The sequence below is a fragment of the Dryobates pubescens genome, chromosome 26 (genome assembly GCF_014839835.1).
Source record: "Dryobates pubescens isolate bDryPub1 chromosome 26, bDryPub1.pri, whole genome shotgun sequence".
Lineage (NCBI taxonomy): Eukaryota > Metazoa > Chordata > Aves > Piciformes > Picidae > Dryobates > Dryobates pubescens.
In genome coordinates this window covers 2,059,181-2,077,500 of record NC_071637.1, presented here as the reverse complement: position 1 = coordinate 2,077,500, position 18,320 = coordinate 2,059,181, and positions in this window count along the sequence as shown.

Sequence of the window (18,320 nt, the reverse complement as noted above, 5' to 3'; positions counted from 1 at the left end):
CTGGCACAGCTTGAGACTGTGTCCTCTTGTTCTGGTGCTGGCTGCCTGGGAGAAGAGACCAACCCCCACCTGGCTACAACCTCCCTTCAGGGAGTTGCAGAGAGCAAGAAGGTCTCCCCTGAGCCTCCTCTTCTCCAGGCTAAGCAACCCCAGCTCCCTCAGCCTCTCCTCACAGGGCTGTGCTCCAGACCCCTCCCCAGCTTTGTTGCCCTTCTCTGGACACCTTCAAGTGTCTCGATGTCCTTCTCAAACTGTGGGGCCCAGAACTGGACACAGGACTCAAGGTATGGTCTAAGTAGTGCTGAGTACAGGGCAGAATGACTTCCCTGCTCCTGCTGGCCTCACTGTTCCTGATGCAGGCCAGGATGCCATTGACAGTCTTAAAACCAGTGAATGATCACAGAATCATAGAATTGTCAGGGTGGAAGGGACCTCAAGGCTCAGCAAGTTCCAACCCCCTGCCATGAGCAGGGACACCTCACACCACAGCAGGTTGCTCACAGCCACCTCCAGCCTGGCTGCAAAAACCTCCAGGGATGAAGTTTCCATCACCTCCCTGGGCAACCTGTGCCAGGCTCTCACCACCCTCATGATGAAGAACTTCTTCCTGACATCCAATCTGAATCTCCCCATTTCTATTTTTGATCCATCCCCCCCAGTCCTATCCCTCCCTGACACCCTCAGAAGTCCCTCCCCAGCTTTCTTGGAGCTCCCTTCAGATCCTGGAAGGCCACAATGAGGTCTCCTGAGAGCTTTCTCCTCTCCAGCCTGCACAATCCCAACTCCCTCAGTCTGTCCTCATAGCAGAGCAGCTCCAGCCCTCTGCTCATCCTCGTGGCCCTTCTCTGGACACTTTCCAGCACCTCCAGATCCTTTCTGGCACAGAGACTCCAGAACTGGCCCCAGAGCTCCAGCTGTGGTCTCAGCAGAGTGGAGCAGAGGGGGAGAATCACCCCACTTGACCTGCTGGCTATGCTTCTCCTGGTGCAGCTCAGGATGTAATTGGCTTTCTGAACTGCAAGTGCTCACTGCTTGCTCCTGTTGAGCTTCTCATCCACCATGTATTTTATAATCCTCTGACTCATACAACTGAAGGAAGGGGGGCAACATTAGCCTTGCAATGTGACTTTGGGTTTTGGGGGGTGGTATTTTGCTGTGTGATGAAGCTTGGCTGGGCTGTGGACAGGTATAAATCACAGGGCTGTGACATTTGCAGGCAGCAGGAACTCTGCTTTCCGTCTCTGGTTCTGGGATTCTATCCCTGGAGTTTTTGAAGGCCAGGCTGGATGTGGCTGTGAGCAACCTACTGCGGTGTGAGGTGTCCCTGCCCATGGCAGGGGGGTTGGACCTGGCTGATCATTGAGGTCCCTTCCAACCCTGACAATCCTATGGCTGCATACTCAGTCCTTGTCCAGCACACACCTCTGCTGTGTGGGGCTCAGGGAGGGCAGCATGGTTGGGGCTGTTTGGTTTTTTCCCTTTTGTTGGTGTTTTGATTTCTTTTTGTCTGTTTCCCCTCCTCTTTTTAGCTTTGCTTTGTCTGGGTTTTACTTGTTTTATTTTGTCTGGTTTTCCCTCTTTTTTGTTTGGTTCCCCCCACCCCCCCCGTTTTTTCCTTTTCAGGTTTTGCCCGGGTTTCCTTTATTTTTGGGGTCTGTGTTATTTTTATTCTTATTTTCTATATTTTGTCTGTTTATTCCTCCTTTTTTTTGTTGTTGTTTTTTTTTTCCTGGGGTTTTTTTTCCCTTTTCTTCTTCCCCCCCCCCCTGCTTTTTCTCTGTTTTTATATCTTTTGTTGTTTGCTTTTTTCCCCCATTTTTTATGTTTTTCTATGTTTTTCTGTTTTGTCTATTTTTTCTTTTTTTTTGGTCTTTTTTAACTTGTTTTGTTTTCTCTGGTTTTACCTCTTTTTTTTTGTTTGTCTTGTCTGTTTTTCCTTTTTTTTTTAACTTTTAGTCTCTTTTTTACTTTTTTGGGGGGCTTTGCCTGTTTTTTCCTCCTTTTTTTTCCTCCATTGATCTTTCTTTTTAAAAAAAATTGTCTGTTTTTTTCCCTCCTTTGTTTTTTTTTAATCTTCTTTTCCCATTTTTTCTCTCTCTTTATCTCTTATTTCTTAGGTTTTGCCTGTTCTTTCCTTTCATTTTATATTTGTTTGTTTTGTCCTCTTCCTTTTTTTTGATTTTATCTGGTTTTTATTCCTTCCTTTTGGTTTAGCCTCTTCCTCCCCCCCTCCCCCCCTTTTTTCTCATTGTTTTGTTTGTTTGTGGGGTTTTTTTGTCTGTTTTTATCCTTTCATCCCCTTTCTATTTATTTTCTTCTTCTTCTCGTGTGTATTTGTGTGTATTTACAAAAATAACTGTCACTCTCCTGAAATGCAAACCCTGGAGGGCAAATCTACTTAATGCTCCCCTGAAAGCTACTTATTGTCCAGCAGCTCAGAGGAAAATCTGTTCCAGAGTAATTGAAGGGATGTGTTGAGCTCTCTGACATTGTGTCCTAGAAATTATCCTACCTGTAAAAAGAAAGGGGAGGGCTGCTTAGCCAGAAAGCTCCTGTACAATTTGGAAATGGAAGGATGCTCGTCACCAAGCTGATTAAAAGAGTCATGGCTTGCTCCATCTCCAGCAATGTCAGGCACGTGAAGCACCTCACATTAGAAGGGGGGGGTGGGGGGGTGGGAAAGCAGCCTGCTTTGGATGGCAAAAGGATGTCTGGTGCTGAAAGAAGGGAGTGGGATCCTGCCACACTGGGAAGATGAGCAAATAAATTGGACTCCATGATCTCAAAGGTGCTTCCCAACCTGGTTAATTCAATCCTATCCTATCCTATCCTATCCTATCCTATCCTATCCTATCCTATCCTATCCTATCCTATCCTATCCTATCCTATCCTATCCTATCCTATCCTATCCTATCCTATCCTATCCTATCCTAAAGCAACAACAAGAAGAAGCCAAGATACTTTCTACTGTTTTTATTTCCTAAAGATTGCCAGATAGAGCCAAACCCCCACCCCCCCCCACCCCCCCCAAACTCAACAAATCACCTAAACCCCAAAACAGGCAGAAATGAAGAGGGCTCCGAGCTGCTGCCTGCGAGGCTCTGCTGCCTGCGAGGCTCTGCTGCGCTGCTCACCTAAACGCAAAGCTCTTATTTTGAACGTGGGAATGTATCTGCGGGAAAGGAGAGGAGCTCCTCTTTTCCCAAGATACATCCTGCAAGAAATGACCTCAGCGAGATGTAATTTTTTCTTTCCCTCCCCCCACCCCCCCACTTTGCATTCCGTTTCAGCATAGAAGTCCCTCTTGTTTTGCTCCACCCCAGCGGGGCTGGCGGCGGGAGGGGGGCTCGGTGGTTTCTAATCGGCGTGCGGCTGCCCGCTCCCTTCAAGCCTCCTATTGTGGCAGTTCCCACGTCCTTTATCCGTGTCCAGAAACACTTCTTTGATGAGCACACAACATTTTCATTAAGAGAAAGAGGGGAAAGGAAGGGGGGGGGGGGCGGAGGGGGAAGGAAAGCAGGCTGTGGAAGAGGGGAATCTGTGCAACTCCCTTGTGCCAGAAGCTTTCTAATCACCGCAGGAAAGGGACCCCAGCGCTGGGAGGATAAACAAGAGAGAGCAGATGAGGGTTTAGCTGCTCTTGACAATCAGAGGCTAGGTTTCAAGTGACTTCATTCATGTTAGAAATTGCAGCGATGAGGAAGCTTTCGGAGTTGTTGGGGTGGGGTTTTTTCTGGGCTGTATCTCCTTGGGGGCTGGACACAGCATGGTGCTGAACCTGCAACACGCACCAATGCTTGGGCTGGAACCTGCGAGGAGTTGGCAGCTGCTGGAGGGCGCTCAGCCCCTGGCAGGACCATCCCCTCTGGAAGATGATCCTTGCTAGCAGGACTTTCTGCTGCTGTGGAGCTTCCTAGTGAATTAGGCAAATTACAGTGCACTGTGTCTTTGCTAAATTAATTAGCTCAACTAGGCTGGGAGGGATGCAGAGGCGTGCGTGTGTGCTGCTTCTCGCTTTCCCTCTTTGATCACTTACCTGCTCCTGGAGGCTCTGAGGTTTAGGAGCAGCTGACACCAGCTTGTCCCCATCCCCCATGGGATGACCACCCACGAGACACAGCCTCCAGCCATCCCTGGGGGCATTCAGGGCTGTCCCCAGTCCAAACACGTTTCTGGGAGCCTGCAGCACTGAGTACTTTCAAGCCCAAGCTTTGAGCCTCACAGTCACAATGCTGCTCCCAGCTTAGCTTTGGGCTGGAGGCTGAGCTTTTTGGCAGTGAGGAGATTCACCACTGGAGCCATGGTTTTCTGGCTGCCTGTGGAATCCTGAGCCCTGAGTGCTGCTGCTGGCACCTTGGCACCAAGCACTGCTGGTGCGAGCAGACATGGGAGGGTTCCTGTCCTCTGTGATGGAGCACGTTGTACCCTCTCCAATTTCCCTGCCTCTGGCTTCCCTTTGGCTGTGGGCTTGTCCCAGGAAAGTGGGGCTTCACAGCACATGGTAGCACAAATACAAGCACAGATACAGGCTGGATGGGGAGCAGCTCTTCAGAGAAGGACTTGGGGATGCTGGGGGTGTGTGAAAAGTTGGACATGAGACAACAACATGAGCTCACAGCCCAGAGCCAGCCATGTCCTGGGCTGATCCCCAGCAGCATGGGCAGCACGGGGAGGGAAGGGATTCTGCCCCTCTCCTGAGACCCCACCTGCAGCGCCAGGTCTAGCTCTTCAGTCCTCAGCACAGCAGAGACAGGGACCTCTTGGAATGGGGCCCCAGGAGGCCACAGCAATGCTGGGAGGGCTGGAAACCCTCTGCTGTGAGGCCAGGCTGAGAGAGCTGGGGTTGTTCATCCTGGAGAAGAGAAGGCTCCAGGGAGATCTTTTGGTGGCCTTTCAGTAGTGATGGAGAAGGCTTAATAGCTTCAGCCTGTAAGAGGGTAGATTTAAATTAGATGTAAGGAGGAAGTTGTACACAGTGAGGGTAGTGAGGCACTAGAGCTGATAGTCCAGAGAGGATCCCTCCCTGACAGGGTTCAAGGCCAGGTTGGATGGGACTTCAAGCAGCCTGGTCTAGTGAAAGTTGTCCTTGCTCATGGCAGGGGGTTAGAACCAGATGATTGTTAAGGTCCCTTCCAACACAAACCATTCTGTGATTCTATGATTACCTCCAAAAGATGAGAAACACCACAGCCACTTCTGAAGCTTTCCTGCCCTAGGTGTCACAGGTGAGGTAGGTACCAGGCCAGCCTTGGCAGGTGAAGAGGTGTTTTGTGTTTTCAACAGAACCCAGAAGCAGTAGCATCATGCCTTGCCTCCTACCCAATGGCTCCAGAAAACAGGAGGAAAAAGCCCTCATGTTGTGACTAGCCACAGGTGTCACCTGCTTGCCTACAAAAGAGGCTGGTTAAACATTGGGTTTGGCCAACTTCCACAAGTGCTTACCAATTTGGGAAATACCAGTCATGTAAAGGGGAAAACACGGGGAATATATTAGGTCTCAGAGTTAGGAAACAGATCTGATTATAGCTTCCAAGGAGTCAGTAAGAAAGCCTCCTTAAATTTAAGAAACTGTCTTCAAAGAAATGTTCCTGACACACAGTAGAATGGTTACTGGGCAGTCCAATTCATGGCTCAGTATGGCACTCAGGGGTTTCTGCTTCTGTGTAAAATATGTGCTCCTATTTTAAACTGAGAAGTTTCTTTAGCTTTGTCCTTTTGGGTTTGGTTCATAGAATTATTCACTTGAACAAGTGTATTAAGTAGAATATAGCCTGTGATACTGTGATCTCCCTTTGGGGATCACTCCATGCCTCTGCCAAACTCTTTGTCTCCCACTCAGCAGCCATGCAAAATACCAAGCTTGAAATCCCACGAGCGAAGAAGGAGCCTTGGGAACACCGAGTGGCTGCCAGGGTCCACCTGCCGCCATGGAAGGTCAAACCTCACTTCCACCACTAGGAAGGCATACAGGACCCCATCCTCAAGTATGTTGGAGCAGCATCAACATCTCCAGTCCTCCACCTCACTCCTCAGTGCAGCAAACCCCCCGGGGAAGTTGCAACATCCAACACTGTTTTCTCATAGTTGTGCTTGTGATGGGTTATTCCCATCCTGGAAGCTGGGGGGGAGGGCTTGTGAGAGCTTTTGCCATCCCTGGAGGGTGTTTTCCCCCTGGAAAACTAAATTAGTCTGTACCACTCCCCCTCCCTGCCCAGCAAGGCTATAAAAAGGAGGGGTTTACAGCCATTAGCTCTCTCAGGCCCTGCCTTTGCCTGGACAAGGACTGATGGTGGCTCTCTGCTTCTCTGCCATGTGGTCAGGCCTGATCCTTCCCCCTGCTGCCCCCATACCTCTTCAGAGAGACTGTTTTTGTACTCTTGTTGGTTTTTTTTCCCTCCCATCCATTCTTGTTCCTTGCCCTTGTGAGCCTTACCTGTTATTGTTACATACATATATATTGTTTAAAGAAAACTCCTTACCTCTCTACTTCCAAGCCGACTCCAAATTATTTCTTGGTGGATTTGATCCTTCCCTTTCTTTTTCCTCTCTGTTGGGAAGGAGGAGGGGGGAGCAGGGGAGGGATTCTCAGCCTTGTCCCCATCTGAGCTCTTAAGTCCCAGTTGAGGCTCAAACCACCACAGTGCTTGATAAAGATTCAGCAGATGGAGGAAAAAAAACCCTCAACAAACCAACAACAAACCCCAACACCCAGGTTCTGATTTATTAGTAGCAACTAAGCAGTAAAAGGCAGCACAAGGCCTATCAATACTGCTTAGGAGTAAAGCCCAGGGTAATCCACTGCACAGCAAAATAATCAGGAATGTCACTTTTCATAGGGCTCATCAGAAACAATCAGACATTTCACAAACAATCCTGGGCCAGCCTTAACCATCAGCTGTAAAGAGAGCTGAGAGCAATTACCACGGAAAACAATTAAATGTCAGCAAATATTTTCATCTTCATTTGACTTCAGCACCCACCTCCCGTGGCCTTCAGAGGTAGCTGGGTCTTAGCTTGTGGGGCAGGACAAGGAATCTGAATTCAGCAAGGTGGTGGGAAGGGAAGGGAGGGATAGAGCAGACAGCGATGACCGTGAGCCAGCAATGTGCCCGTGGGGCCCAGAAGGCCAATGGCATCCTGGGGTGGATTAGAGAGGGTGTGGTGAGTAGGTCAGGAGGGGCTCTCCTCCCCCTCTGCTCTGCCCTGCTGAGGCTGTGTCTGGAATGATGTGTCCAGTTCAAAAAGAACCTCCAGGAGCTGCTTGACAGAGTCCAGCACAGAGCCACAAAGATGCCGAAGGGAGTGGAACATCTCCCTGTGAGGACAGGGTGAGGGAGATGGGCTTGGAGCAGAGGATCCTGAGGGGTGACCTCATTCATGATTGTAAAGATATGCAAGGCAGTGCCAGGAGGACAGAGCCAGGCTCAGCTCAGGGATGCCCAACAACAGGACAAGGGGCAGTGGCTGCAAGCTGGAGCAGAGGAGCGTAGCAGTTTGGGCTGGGTGCCCTCTGCTGTGTTCATACAATGTGTACTTGCTGTGTCCAGAAGTCCAGCCCAGAGGGGGGCACACAGGAAACCAGATATTTTCATCCCGTAATTCCCTGCACCACTCCAAGCTCCAGCATGGGGTCTGGCACTTGCTCTTTCCTCCCTCTCTACCAGCCGGTAACTGGGGGAGATGTCTCCCAGCCATGGGCCTGGCTAGGCCCAAGGCCAGGGGGGATGGGCAGGCTGAGATCTGGCCAGCTGAGACTAGCCTAGCAGTGGGGGGGGGGAAAGGAGCCCTGGGGGTCTTGGGTGCAACCTCAGGTGGGGATGGGTGGTTTCTGGATGTGCTTTTGTCACTGGCTGCTGGCTCTCCGCACACTCTCACTGCTGGCTCTCCGCACACACTCCCTGCTGGCTCTCCGCACACACTCACTGCTGGCTCTCTGCACACACTCACTGCTGGCTCTCTGCACACACTCCCTGCTGGCTCTCCGCACACACTCCCTGCTGGCTCTCTGCACACACTCACTGCTGGCTCTCTGCACACACTCCCTGCTGGCTCTCTGCACACACTCACTGCTGGCTCTCTGCACACACTCACTGCTGGCTCTCCGCACACTCTCACTGCTGGCTCTCCGCACACACTCCCTGCTGGCTCTCCGCACACACTCACTGCTGGCTCTCTGCACACACTCACTGCTGGCTCTCTGCACACACTCCCTGCTGGCTCTCTGCACACACTCCCTGCTGGCTCTCCGCACACACTCACTGCTGGCTCTCCGCACACACTCACAGCTGGCTCTCTGCACACACTCACTGCTGGCTCTCTGCACACTCTCACTGCTGGCTCTCTGCACACACTCCCTGCTGGCTCTCCGCACACACTCACTGCTGGCTCTCCGCACACACTCCCTGCTGGCTCTCTGCACACTCTCACTGCTGGCTCTCCGCACACACTCACTGCTGGCTCTCTGCACACACTCCCTGCTGGCTCTCCGCACACACTCCCTGCTGGCTCTCCGCACACACTCCCTGCTGGCTCTCCGCACACACTCACAGCTGGCTCTCCGCACACACTCACAGCTGGCTCTCTGCACACACTCCCTGCTGGCTCTCTGCACACACTCCCTGCTGGCTCTCCGCACACTCTCACTGCTGGCTCTCTGCACACACTCCCTGCTGGCTCTCTGCACACACTCACTGCTGGCTCTCTGCACACTCTCACTGCTGGCTCTCTGCACACACTCACTGCTGGCTCTCTGCACACACTCACAGCTGGCTCTCTGCACACTCTCACTGCTGGCTCTCTGCACACACTCCCTGCTGGCTCTCCGCACACACTCACTGCTGGCTCTCTGCACACACTCCCTGCTGGCTCTCTGCACACACTCACAGCTGGCTCTCTGCACACACTCACTGCTGGCTCTCTGCACACTCTCACTGCTGGCTCTCTGCACACACTCACTGCTGGCTCTCTGCACACACTCACAGCTGGCTCTCTGCACACTCTCACTGCTGGCTCTCTGCACACACTCCCTGCTGGCTCTCCGCACACACTCACTGCTGGCTCTCTGCACACACTCCCTGCTGGCTCTCTGCACACACTCACAGCTGGCTCTCTGCACACACTCACTGCTGGCTCTCTGCACACTCTCACTGCTGGCTCTCCGCACACACTCCCTGCTGGCTCTCTGCACACACTCACTGCTGGCTCTCTGCACACACTCACTGCTGGCTCTCTGCACACACTCACTGCTGGCTCTCGGCACACACTCCCTGCTGGCTCTCTGCACACACTCCCTGCTGGCTCTCTGCACACACTCCCTGCTGGCTCTCCGCACACACTCCCTGCTGGCTCTCTGCACACACTCACTGCTGGCTCTCTGCACACACTCACTGCTGGCTCTCCGCACACACTCACAGCTGGCTCTCTGCACACACTCCCTGCTGGCTCTCTGCACACACTCCCTGCTGGCTCTCTGCACACACTCCCTGCTGGCTCTCCGCACACACTCCCTGCTGGCTCTCTGCACACACTCACTGCTGGCTCTCTGCACACACTCACTGCTGGCTCTCCGCACACACTCACAGCTGGCTCTCTGCACACACTCCCTGCTGGCTCTCTGCACACACTCCCTGCTGGCTCTCTGCACACACTCACTGCTGGCTCTCTGCACACACTCACTGCTGGCTCTCCGCACACACTCACTGCTGGCTCTCCGCACACACTCACTGCTGGCTCTCTGCACACACTCCCTGCTGGCTCTCTGCACACACTCACAGCTGGCTCTCTGCACACACTCACTGCTGGCTCTCTGCACACTCTCACTGCTGGCTCTCCGCACACACTCCCTGCTGGCTCTCTGCACACACTCACTGCTGGCTCTCTGCACACACTCACTGCTGGCTCTCTGCACACACTCACTGCTGGCTCTCGGCACACACTCCCTGCTGGCTCTCTGCACACACTCCCTGCTGGCTCTCTGCACACACTCCCTGCTGGCTCTCCGCACACACTCACTGCTGGCTCTCTGCACACACTCCCTGCTGGCTCTCCGCACACTCTCACTGCTGGCTCTCTGCACACACTCCCTGCTGGCTCTCTGCACACACTCACAGCTGGCTCTCTGCACACACTCCCTGCTGGCTCTCTGCACACACTCCCTGCTGGCTCTCTGCACACACTCCCTGCTGGCTCTCTGCACACACTCACTGCTGGCTCTCCGCACACACTCACAGCTGGCTCTCTGCACACACTCCCTGCTGGCTCTCTGCACACACTCCCTGCTGGCTCTCCGCACACACTCCCTGCTGGCTCTCTGCACACACTCCCTGCTGGCTCTCTGCACACACTCACTGCTTTCCATTTGAACTTTCCATCGCTTTTGCAATCCCTTTGCCTGAGTTATTTCTGCCCGTGGGGAGGGGTCTGCCCCAATCCATCACATGTGAACATATGGAAAAATTTCTTTCCTGTGAGGGTGACAGATCCCTGGAGTAGGCTGCCCAGAGAGCCTGTGGAGTCTCCTGTGGAGACATTCAAAGCCTGCCTGGAGATGTTCCTGTGTGACCTGCCCTGGGTGATCCTGATTCGGCAGAGGGTTTGTACCCAGCGACCTCTTGGTGTCCCTTCCATCCCCTAATGTACTGTGATACTGTGATCTTTCGAGGTCCTTTCCAACCCCTAACATTCTGTGATCCAGGCACACAGAAGAAATGAAGCGCCAGGACAGACCCCTCCACTGCAAGGCTCTGCATGGGACCTGGTGGCTTCTCTTGTGCTAGGTGCACAGCCTGAGGCTGGCTGAGTTGAGGGATGACTGCAGCCTCCCTGTCTTCAGATGTTTCATTCTTTAACCTCCCCTAAATCATCATTTTCCTTTGAAAGAGGACAAAACTAATATAAATGAGGATAAACCTAATATAAATGGGAAACTGGTTTCAGATCAAAACTAATCTCCATGAAAAATTTTCTCTTAGTGCAGAGGACAGCAAGTGTTATTATTTTTTTCCCCCCATAAGCAAGAATGAATGTGTTTGCTTGTGCTTGAAGAAAGCATCACTTTCTGCAGCTCTTAATCTTGGCCACAGCCTGGAGGCTCAGATACATGGAAGAAATTGAGGCTTTGTGATCTCCTCTGTGGAAATAGGTTGCTGGGCTCTTCCAGTGCACATGCATTTCAGGGTGTTCTCCAAACCTTGAGCCTCTGCTACCCTTCCAATGTGGTGCTTCTTCCTTTCTCATGCTCCTTTCATGGTTTGTGGCCAGTTCTGGGCCCCTCAGTTTATGAAGGATATTGAGACACTTGAAGGTGTCCAGAGAAGGGCAATGAGGCTGGGGAGGGGTCTGGAGCACAGCCCTGTGAGGAGAGGCTGAGGGAGCTGGGGTTGCTTAGCCTGCAGAAGAGGAGGCTCAGGGGAGACCTTCTTGCTCTCTACAACTGCCTGCAGGGTGGTTGTAGCCAGGTGGGGGTTGGTCTCTGCTCCCAGGCACCCAGCACCAGAACAAGAGGACACAGTCTCAAGATGTGCCAGGGGAAGTTTAGGCTGGAGGTGAGGAGAAAGTTCTTCCCAGCAAGAGAGACTGGCTATTGGGATGTGCTGCCCAGAGAGGTGGTGGAGTCCCCATCCCTGGAGGTGTTCAAGGGGGGATTGGATGTGGCACTTGGAGCCATGGTTTAGTTGTCAGGAGGTGTTGGGTGCCAGGTTGGACTTGATGATCTCTGAGGTCTTTTCCAACCTTATTGATTCTGTGATTCTATGATTTGACTCTATGATCTTGAAGGGCTTTTCCAACCTTTATGATTCTTGATAGCACCAGCTCCAGTTGTACCTGAGACCTTAGAGTGTCCTTTGAGGACCTAAAGGGGGCAACAGGAATGCTGGGGAGTGAATTCTGATGAGGGTTTGTGGTGATAGGATGAGGAGCATTTAGACTGGAGATTAGGAAGAAATTCTTGACAGTGAGGGTGGTGAGACACTGGAGCAGGTTGCACAGGGAGGTTGTGGGTACCTGGAGGTGTTCAAGGTCAGGGTGGATGAGGTCTTGAGCAAACTGGGCTAGTGGGAGGTGCCTCTGCCCATGCCAGGGGAGTTGGAAATGGATGATCTTTAAGGACCTTGATGATCTCTAGGTCTTTTCCAACCTTATTGTTTCTATGATTCTATGCCAAAACAGAATTCTATGGTTCTATGACCCTTCCAAATCAAACTATTCTACCACAGAATCATAGAATCAGTAAGGTTGGAAAAGACCTCAAAGATCATCAAGTCCAACCTGTCACCCAACACCTCCTGACAACTAAACCATGGCACCAAGTGCCACAGCCAAGCCTTCTTTGAACACCTCCAGGGATGGGGACTCCACCACCTCCCTGGGCAGCACATTCCAAAGGCCAATCTCCCTTTCTGGGAAGAACTTTCTCCTCATCTCCAGCCTAAACTTCCCCTGGCACAGCTTGAGACTGTGTCCTCTTGTTCTGGTGCTGCTTGCCTGGGAGAAGAGACCAACCCCCACCTGGCTACAACCTCCCTTCAGGGAGTTGCAGAGAGCAAGAAGGTCTCCCCTGAGCCTCCTCTTCTGCAGGCTAAGCAACCCCAGCTCCCTCAGCCTCTCCTCCCAGGGCTGTGCTCCAGACCCCTCCCCAGGCTTGTTGCCCTTCTCTGGACACCTTCAAGTCTCTCAATGTCCTTCTTAAACTGAGAAGCCCAGAACTGGACACAGGACTCAAGGTGTGGCCTAAGCAGTGCTGAGCACAGGGCACAATGACTTCCCTGCTCCTGCTGGCCACACTATTCCTAATGCAGGCCAGGATGCCATTGGCCTTCTTGGCCTCCTGGGCACACTCCTGGCTCATGTTCACTCTATGTTACAGTGTTGTGGTTCCACAACTTGGTGACCTGCTGGGCTAACCATCCCTTCCTGTCCCATTTACCCAGGCAGGCAAAAGACACTTCCCACGTGGGTGATCTTAGGAAGGGAGGAGAAATGGTGGCAATTTGTCCAGCTGATTTAGTTGTGAGGTCAGGACCTTGTGATTAGGTTGAGAGGAAAAGAGAAGTGACATCAGATGGGGAGAAGATTGTCTTTTTCTAGTTGGAGTATTTATTTCTTTTTGGTGGGACTGTCACACTGAGTCCCACACAGTCAGGCTGATGGTTTTGCTCCTTTGGAACACTTGCCCTTGCCTCGTGATCAGCTCTACCTCACCCTGGCAGGGTGCTCAGGTTCTTTCCCAAGCCCTGCAATCAATTGCATGCTAATACATTTTCCTGCTGCCTCTGCCTTGTTCCCTGCCCCATCCCCCCCCGACACGTACCAGCACAATCTTACCTCTCTGAATACAGAGAGAAATGAAGAGAGACTCACAGAAGATGTGAATCACAAGGAAGTGGTTTCCCTAGTGACAGCAACCACATGAAAGCTCTCACCATTTACTCTCACGGGACCTTTTAGCACTTTGGGTTGTGGGGAGAGCAAGGAAGCTGGTAGAAAATACTGTGGTTGGTAAAGGAACAGGAGAAGCCTGAAATGCTAAACGCTGTTGGCAACCCCTGAGAAGGCATCAGCAGCTCCTGGGGATTTTCATGAGGTTTGCCCACACCACACTCTGAATTTCACAGTGGCTCTCAAGGTCCCTTCTCCAAGGCAATGCGCCACAGACCTCAGAATCTCACACCACAGCTTGCTCCTTGCCAGGATGACAAACAGCTCCCCAGCATGCACTTCCTTTTATGTTGTCTTCCCACTTTGGCCTTTCCCCTTTGCAACCCCACCTGGGGAGGCCCTGGGGAAGGTGGAGGGGATGGTGAGTAGGACAGTGGAGGCCCTGGTGCCAGCACTTGGAGCTGTGGGTATCCGCGCTCTGGATAGTGTGCTACGGAGGTTTCGGTGCTCTTGGAAAGAGTACAGCAGTAGGCAGAGAGACAGATGGGAAGGGTGAGCCAACAGCCATCAGTGTCTCTGGCTCACACACAAGAGGGTTTTTTTCCCTTCTCTCATGGAAATATCTTTAGGGTTTTTTGAACCACCTCTGAAAGCAAAGGAGAGCAGCACCCAGAGAGACCCCAGAGAAGAGAAGTGGTGTCCCCACGGGCAGCCCAGGGAAAGCCCTCTTTTACCCAGGCAGGGCTGTCTGCTGCTTCTTCTGTGGTGCCACCCTGGGTACATCAGATTAATAACGAGCTCTTTAGCGGATTTCAGTGAACAAGAAGCAATTTATTTGTCGTCATGGTGACAAAGAAGACCTTCTGGAAAAGGACGTTGAGTGAAGAGAAGAAGGTTTATTGTGCAGAGCAATGAGGCATTCACTTGGAACATTAGCATCACACAAAGCAGACCATACAAGAGGTCTCTGCTAACTTCTGGCTCGGTGGTTGGATGTGTTTTGGGTCCTTGCTTTCCCTGGAAAGGCCACGAGCAGACTGGAATTCGGTGGTTTAGACACGATTGCTGATGTCCAGCCCTGTTCCTAGATGACTCTGGGGGAAAAAGACAGAGGTTCCTTGTTGATAGATGGCTGAACCTCGCTGGTTGCATTCCTGGTGGGTATTTCCAGAGACTGAATTCTGAGATCCAACTGCCAACTGAACAAACCCCAAATAAGCCAAAAGCAGGCAGCTCAAAGTGTACTTTGTTCATTTATTTTGACAACTCTGGTGTTTCTTTAATTATTCATAACACTTCATACTCTACTGGAGTAGATTTGTGTAAAAATAATGAAGCCTTAGTAGTGCAGCATCTCTGACCAGAGCTGGAGGGAGAGGGGAGAGGGAATCAGCCACTCTCTGACGTGAGCCGAGAGGAAAATGTAGGTTGGAAACAAGTTCTCTGCTAACAGAAGTTTTTCAAGCACCAAAGTACTGAAGGACAGAGCAGCGAGGCCCAGCACTGCCAGGGTTAACAGGGAGACTTTTGGAGGTGGGGATGAATTCCAGAAGAGCAGAAAAACATTAGCACTAACTTTTCCTTCAGAAAATGGTGATTCAGTGAAATCTGGATTTTTGCCCAGGGTGTATTCATCTGTGGAATGTTATCAGTGGGGAATGAAGGTAGAGAAGGAAGCTCTGCTAGATGTGAGGAAGTTCTTAACCATGAGGCTGGGGAGACACTGGCCCAGGGAGGTGATGGAAGCCTCATGCCTGGAGGTTTTGAAGGCCAGGCTGGATGTGGCTGTGAGCATCCTGCTGTAGTGTGAGGTGTCCCTGGCCATGGCAGGGGGTTGGAGCTGGATGAATAGAATAGAATAGAATAGAATAGACCAGGTTGGAAGAGACCTTCAAGATCATCCAGTCCAACCTATCATCCAACACCATCTAATCAACTAACCCATGGCACCAAGCACCCTATCAAGTCTCTTCCTAAACACCTCCAGCGATGGTGACTCCACCATCTCCCTGGGCAGCCCATTCCAATGGGCAATCACTCTCTCTGTGCAGAATTTCTTCTTAACATCCAGTCTGAACCTCCCCTGACACAGCTTGAGACTGTGTCCTCTTGTTCTGGTGCTGCTTGCCTGGGAGAAGAGACCAACCTCCACCTGGCTACAACCTCCCTTCAGGGAGTTGGAGAGAGCAAGAAGGTCTCCCCTGAGCCTCCTCTTCTGCAGGCTAAGCAACCCCAGCTCCCTCAGCCTCTCCTCACAGGGCTCCAGACCCCTCCCCAGCCTCGCTGCCCTTCTCTGGACACCTTCCAGAGGCCCCTTCCAGTCCTGACAATTGTGTGATTCTATGGAAGTGGTGCACACATCAGTGAGGTGCACACATCAGTGAGGTGCACACATCAGTGCAGGTAGGGAGAATGTTTTATGTGGAGCTTCACAGAATCATAGAATGATTTGGGTTGGAAGAGACCTTTCAGGGTAATCCAATCCAACCTCCCTGCAGTCAGTAGGGACACCTGCAACTAGAGCAGGTTGCTCAGAGCCCCAGACATCCTGACCCCTTTTAAGTATTGAAAGTCCACACTAAGGTCTCCATGTCCTCCTACGGAAAGGAGGACACCAGTAAAACCACTTTGGAACACTTGATCTGCAAAATAGCCTAAATTTCCTTGAAGAAAGGGAAGACCTTTCCCCAGTCCTTTCCAGTAGCAAGTCTGAGGCCACACCTGTGCTGCTGTACAGCTCCTTCCTGGCAGAGGCTGCACAGGTGAGCATCTCAAGGGATGCTCTTTGCCTTGAGCTGGCTCTTTGCGGCCTCCTCAGCTTATCAGCATTGGCAAGGGAGTCATTGCTGGTGGGAAAGAACTCCTCTTCGCCCAGATTCCTAGGACTTCTTCCCCCAAGACAGATAGGAGCCCCACAGTTCTTTCCTCCTTGCAGCACAAGCCTCTGCTGGTGTCTGGACCCTCTGTGGTTGCTTTAAGAGGTGGTGAAAGAGTCAAGATCCCAAGGAGATGAAGCATCTCCCAGAGGTCAGAGCAGGCTCCTAGCAGAAATCTGGTCCAAAAGAAGGGCAGGAAAATATCATCAGCCCCTGGCTTTGGGTGAGGGGCTGCTGTTTACCCTCCATTTGGCTGGAGCAGAGCGTGGAGAAGGCCACTGAGGACCCAAACCTCCTTGCCAAGAGGACTCTCTCCTTCCCACATGCCAAGCTCATTCTAGCAGGCAAATGCTGGAAGAATGCAAACCCACAAAGAGTTTATATATTTAACCCACCCAAGGAATAGAATTATTCTTTTTAATCAAGTCTATTCAAACCATTTATTACTTTATTCTTCCATTTCAATAGCAGAATGATTAAGATGGAATCTTAAAGGAATTCTTCACAACAATAATAATGTCTCTTATCACAAGAGGCAGTCTCTGCTCTGTCCTGCACATTCTCAGCATTTAAATGTTAAACATATTCCATATATCACCACACCACCAACCCCCCCCATCCCTCCCCCATTCCACTCCTCTAAAACAATTCAGAGCAGAAAGGGTCCCACTGCTGTTTGCAAACACATTCAGAGAAGGAGAAGGGAAAAGCTTCACCATACAGAGCAAGGTGCTGCTGTAACTCCTGCTCCTCGAGTGCAGCTCCGTGGCACAGCAGGCCTGGGGGATCAGGCCCTGATCGCTTGGGAGACTCATGGATTCCAGCACATCCTGCCCATTGTGCAAGACACAGACTTCTTTTAGCTCTCAGTCTGACACAAAGTTAATGAGATAGAACAATAGAACAATAGAATAAACCAGGTTGGAAAAGACCACCAAGATCATTGTGTCCAACCCATCAACCAATCCAACACCACCTCATCAACTAACCCATGGCACCAAGCACCCTATCAAGCCTCCTCCTGAACACCTCCAGTGATGGTGACTCCACCACCTCCCCAGGCAGCCCATCCCAGTGGGCAATCTCTCTCTCTGTGAAGAACTTCTTCCTAACCTCCAGCCTAAACCTCCCCTGGTGCAGCCTGAGACTGTGTCCTCTTGTTCTGGTGCTGCCTGACTGGGAGAAGAGCCCAACCCCCACCCGTCTCCAACCTCCCTGCAGGGAGTTGTAGAGAGCAAGAAGGTCTCCCCTGAGCCTCCTCTTCTGCAGGCTAAGCAACCCCAGCTCCCTCAGCCTCTCCTCCCAGGGCTGTGCCCCAGACCCCTCCCCAACTTTGTTGCACTTCTCTGGACACCTTCCAGCAAGTCAACCTCCTTCCTAACCTGAGGGGCCCAAAACTGGATGCTGGACTCAAGGTGTGGCCTAAGCAGTGCAGTGTACAGGGGCAGAATGACCTCCCTGCTCCTGCTGGCCACACTGTTCCTGATGCAGGCCAGGATGCCATTGGCCCTCTTGGCTGTCTGTTGTCATCTTGTTTCTCACAGAATCATAGAATGCCTAAGGTTAGAAGGGATCTCAGAGATCATCTACTCCTGTGACGACACCAAGCTGGGCGCAGGAGTTGATCTGCTGGAGGGTAGAGAGGCTCTGCAGAGGGACCTGGACAGGCTGGACAGATGGGCAGAGGCCAACGGCAGGAGATTGAACACATCCAAGTGCCAGGGGCTGCACATTGGCCACAACAACCCCAGGCAGAGCTACAGGCTGGGGTCAGAGTGGCTGAGAGCAGTCAGGCTGAGAGGGACCTGGGGGTGCTGGTCGACGGTAGACTGAACATGAGCCTGCAGTGTGCCCAGGCAGCTAAGAGGGCCAATGGCATCCTGGCCTGCATCAGGAACAGTGTGGCCAGCAGGAGCAGGGAGGTCATTCTGCCCCTGTACACTGCACTGGTTAGGCCGCACCTCGAGTACTGTGTCCAGTTCTGGGCTCCTCAGTTTAGGAAGGAGGTTGAGCTGCTGGAACGAGTCCAGAGAAGAGCAACAAAGTTGGTGAGGGCTTTGGAACATA